The sequence below is a fragment of the Portunus trituberculatus genome, chromosome 21, assembly GCF_017591435.1.
Source record: "Portunus trituberculatus isolate SZX2019 chromosome 21, ASM1759143v1, whole genome shotgun sequence".
Lineage (NCBI taxonomy): Eukaryota > Metazoa > Arthropoda > Malacostraca > Decapoda > Portunidae > Portunus > Portunus trituberculatus.
This window is the reverse complement of record NC_059275.1, coordinates 6,857,485-6,862,484: the sequence shown is the minus strand read 5'-3', so window position 1 is coordinate 6,862,484 and position 5,000 is coordinate 6,857,485. Positions and strand designations below refer to the sequence as shown.

Sequence of the window (5,000 nt, the reverse complement as noted above, 5' to 3'; positions counted from 1 at the left end):
TTCAGAAGTGTTCCCAAAGTGGATCAGAGAAGCTGGACTATAAATCAGATCCAAGCACATAATATTTTCCCTGAGAAGTACTGGCAAGGCGAACGTTGTGTGTAATTCACCTCGGTCGCCTGCTGGTCACCCAGCCAGTCTTGCCCCATTACGGAGCGAGCTCAGAGCTCATAGACCGATCTTCGGGTAGGACTGAGACCACATCAGCACACAACACACACCGGGAAAGCGAGGCCACAACCCCTCGAGTTACATCCCGTACCTATTTACTGCTAGGTGAACAGGGGCCACACATTAAGAGGCTTGCCCATTTGCCTCGCCGCTTTCCGGGACTCGAACCCGGGCCTCTCGATTGTAAGTCGAGCGTGCTAACCACTACACTACGCTGTGTGTGTGTGTGTGTGTGTGTGTGTGTGTGTGTGTGTGTGTGTGTGTGTGTGTGTGTGTACAAATTTTTGCTACCAATAAGCAAGCCATCAGCCATCAGGGTACTTTTCTTGTCTTTATCTTATCCATCCATCTTTATTTCTTAGTCTTATTTGGTTGACTTTACCCTGCAGGTCTCTCTCTCTCTCTCTCTCTCTCTCTCTCTCTCTCTCTCTCTCTCTCTCTCTCTCTCTCTCTCTCTCTCTCTCTCTCTCTCTCTCTCTCTCTCTCTCTCTCTCTCTCTCTCTCTCTCTCTCTCTCTCTCTCTCTCTCTCTCTCTCTCTCTCTCTCTCTCTCTCTCTCTCTCTCTCTCTCTCTCTCTCTCTCTCTCTCTCTCTGGAGGGTCTGTGTACCTTTACCTGTATATTTCTGAGCCATGTACCTTCAAACACTTAATTATTCCCAAGCTGCAGCCGCTCCCTGTAAGTTCCCTTTTTTCCACCTTAGAGGCAAAAAAAATACCGATAAAACAGCATGGGAGTTAATTGAATCCTCAGGTAGACGAGGCACGTGGGCAGCAAAATAACATGAGGCTCTTTTATCATGTGGTTATATGCATAGTTGATTCCCTGCAGGTTGATCTCAAAACACCGCCGAATGTATGCAAATCTTTGACGTGTAAAAGGTTCCGCCGGCCAGCTCTTATATGTTGGTGGTAGTGGTGGTGGTGGTGGTGGTTGGGGTCTAGTATCTGCTGGTGCTATTAATGTTGGTGAGATTAATTTACCGTGTTGGTGGTATTAGTAATTATGAGGTGATGATGTTGGTAACCGAAAGGAAATAGTTGTGGTTGTAGTAATGGTGGTGTTGCTGCTGCGTAATTATGATGTTGGTTGTTCTGTGTTGGTAAACTGACATGAAATTACTCCGCTGGAACTAGATTAGGAATAATAGACGGCTAACTTGCTCATGTTCTGTTCTGTAATATTCACTGTAATGTCTTCACTGTTTGTTCATTTGTAAGTTGACTAAGTAGTTTGTCTGGATGAGCTTCACGGAAAAAGCCTTGCCCTCTATTTGTCTCCTCCACCAGGAAGACGTAAATAGAACACAGAATATTTACTCTAATATCTTCATGGTCTCTTCATTTACAAGCTGAGTCCGTAGTCTGTCCACACTAACCTGACGCTGAGGCCTTTGTCACTCCTGCCAGTCAGACCTGCTGCTCGTCACAGGATCATCAATCACGGGCGTCAAGAAAGAGGAGAAGCTGGACAAGCAAGGTCTTATATTCAGGTTTATTAGGACAAGTTCCATTTCATTCTCGAATTATTATGATTTAGGATGTGAAGAATTGTCTAACTCGAATGTATATGACGGACTATTTTTTTTTTCTTTCTCTCGCTTAATCCAGTTTTATTTTTTATTTTTTTGTCTGGTAATTGTTTTGGTAAACATTAAATTCTGAATATGTGTGAAGGTTAGCGACTCGTCTGTATATTTTACATCTTTTTATTTCTTTTGCGCTTTGAGTGTGTTTTTTTTTTTTTCTTTAGGAACTGTAACATTAGTTATATATTAAATTTCTATTATTTGGTTAGTGTCATAGTATACACATCACCTCCCACTGCTTTTAATCTTGTATACTGTGCCTATTTTCTGTGTACTGTACACAACCCGGCAAACAAGAAAGTGAGCATCATTACTAAGCCCATGTGTGACCTGTGCTGGGCGGCGACAAACAGGGTGAGGTAAGAAAACAACGGCTATAAGTGTAGGATGGTTTGTTTTCTTCCATTCTACCGTAAGTATTCATGTTCTCTGTTGGTGTGTTATTCCTTCACTTCTGTCTCTACGCTTGTGTAGAGAACATCACTACATCGCCATGCAGGGGATATAAAGTCATTAAAGAGCATAACATCACACGAGGAGTAGCAATTTGATTTAGATGTAAAGTACCAGCCAGAATCCTTCACATCCCACGGGAAGTTCGTCTCCGCCTCCCTTACACCATCCTTTGTAACGCTTTCCAACACAAAGCGCCCTGACACGTGGACGCTACTGTGCTACTCTCCTTTGTCTTTCTTAATTCGCAAACTATTCTTGTCCGAGCCTCGCCGGACAGGAAGATACCACTTTATTCTGGTGATTCTGCTTCTGGTGTTTATTCATTTGATACGAGTGTTCCGGTGCAACAGTGCGTCATGCTCTTCACCAGGATTCGCCGGTCGGTGCGCCCCACGCCGCCCCGCACACTCCAAAGCTTCATCTCCCTCAGTTCTCGCTACAGTAAAATTTCGGGCAACACTAAAGAAATATTAACTTTTTTGATGGAGGAAAGTAATTTATCTCTCCGTCCGTGGCCTGACTGACTGTGATACCCGGGACTAATACGCTGAAATCACACGCCATTAAGCCTCCAGCGCCATGTGGTAGCCGAGATAAGCGACCTGCCCATCTTACACATGTAAATTAATGTATGCAAATGATGCCAACGATACCATTATCCAGGACGCTTAATAATTCTGCACCGGTCAGGCCTTGCGGGGGAGTGATCGCCCGCCGCCGCCTGGCCCGCTGCTCTTCCTCTTCTGCCTGCAGCTGCCGGTGTCGCTCATCGCTGCTACTCACCGCCACGACCAGCTTGATGGTCACCGGACAGGTAAAAATGCATTAGTGAAGTGAGTCTTGACTTCGTGTCCGACACTGGTGGGTGTGTGGGGCCCGTAGCCCGCACCGCAGCCGCCGCACCGCCCGCCGCAGCCAAGGTAGTACTGGTGCTGCTAATGTAAGTACTACGTGTTCATTACAGACCCGCTTCTGTATCATGTTGTGTGTGTATATCTATCTATCTATCTATCTATCTATCTATCTATCTATCTATATATATATATATATATATATATATATATATATATATATATATATATATATATATATATATATATATATATATATATATATATATATATATATATATATATATATATATATATATATATATATAACACACACACACATGTACGTACGTATAAGGACAAAGTCGTATGTTTTCGTTGAGTTGTAAGCATGAAATGACCAACATCAGACTTGAAAGACTCTCGTGTCCCAACATGGTGACTGGCAGACGTAAGTATGCCTAACTGAGGCGTCGCCGACGCCGGATCTCGTGCCACGCAAGCCAATTGAAGGGTGGCGGGCGGTGCGAGTCAGCCTGCGGAGGACGGATCTTGGTCCGGCGTCGGGCGGGAGGGAACGGCGAGCAGTAAATGCCAGTCCGCGACGCGAGGCACGTGAAAGCAAGACGTAAATAATTTCTTGACTGACGAAACTGCTTCAAAGCTCAAGTTAAGAGTCCCACATAAGCTTGTTAGGGCGATTCATATGGCATTTCGATGCAGTAAATCTCTCGCAGCAGAAAGGTAATGAAGTGAGAGACACAAAAGAGAATACCTGAGCCTGCCAGGGATCATCGCGGCCATCGCACCGCAACGCTTAGGTGACTTTTTGTTTGTGCTTCATGTTCATAATCTGTCTGGCGGGTGGCCGAGGGCGCCGAGCCCCTCATACTGTCCTGCTCCTTACGACGCTGCGCCTGTCTGTCTGGGCGTCACTGCCGGGCCAAAACAATCTTTCAATCATCTCTACACAGGGATGCCGTGAATTCTGCCCCGATGGGAAATCATCACACAGAGATGAATGTTTGTAAATAATTCCTTAATCGTCCACTTTGCCGCTTTATCTGCTGATGGTTAGGCATTCATTATCTCAAACACTGGAATTTCAAACATTGGAATTGTATGCATTTTATTCGTATTTTTTTTATTTATTTTTCGCAGAAACTGGTTTGCTTTGCGGTAAATATTTCCTATTTTTTCCCCCACACACTGCATGATGATTACAACTTTGCCGCTTTTCTTTAATTTATTTATCACTTTTCTTTTCTTTTTTTCTCTCTCTATTCTTCCTGTATTTTTTATAGCACTTTGTTTTCTCTTATTCTCAAAAAAAAAAAAAAAAGAAGAAAAAACATGTGCAACACGCAAATAACACACACACACACACACACACACACACACACACACACACACACACACACACACACACACACACACACACACACACACACACACACACACTGACTTACCGGTTTGCGTTTATGAAGGTGTGACTTGCAGTTCGTATTTGACTTTGGCACGAATATTTTCCATTTTTCTGTTTTCTTTGCTTTGGTTTTTACTAATAGATAAAAACATAGATAGACAGATAGATAAATAAATAGATAGATAGATAGGTAGATAGATAGATAGATCGAAAGTAGAGCTATATAAATGGATGAATGGATACGTTATAAGTGAATAGATGGTAAATAAATAGGTAACTTGAATAAATAGATAAGTAGATATATCTATAGATAGATAGATAGAGTAGTTGAGAGATAAACAGATGAATAGATTAAAGCTAGCTTGATAAGATAGGTAGATAAGTAAATGGTCAAATAGATAGATAGATAGATGGCTAGATAGACAGACAGAAAGACAGATAAACAGAGAAATAAATACAAGTGAATTAATGGATTGATAGAAAGATAAAAGATGTTAAGATGGATAATTAGTGAGAGAGAGAGAGAGAGA

The 5,000-nt window shown here is 42.6% G+C and overlaps 1 protein-coding gene across 2 annotated transcripts in view; it reads right to left on the bottom strand.

Annotated features, from left to right (window-relative positions):
* Positions 1-5,000, bottom strand: part of LOC123507108 (homeobox protein aristaless-like) — a 148,385-nt gene that overhangs the window by 68,947 nt on the left and 74,438 nt on the right. The window contains exon 1 of one of the 2 annotated variants that reach the window (XM_045259676.1): positions 4,514-4,777. The exons of the other annotated variant lie outside the window; for it this stretch is intronic. The gene's annotated coding sequence lies outside the window, so the exon portion shown is untranslated. Of the gene's footprint in view, positions 1-4,513; positions 4,778-5,000 lie in introns of those variants that run through there. 2 annotated transcript variants of the gene reach the window in all.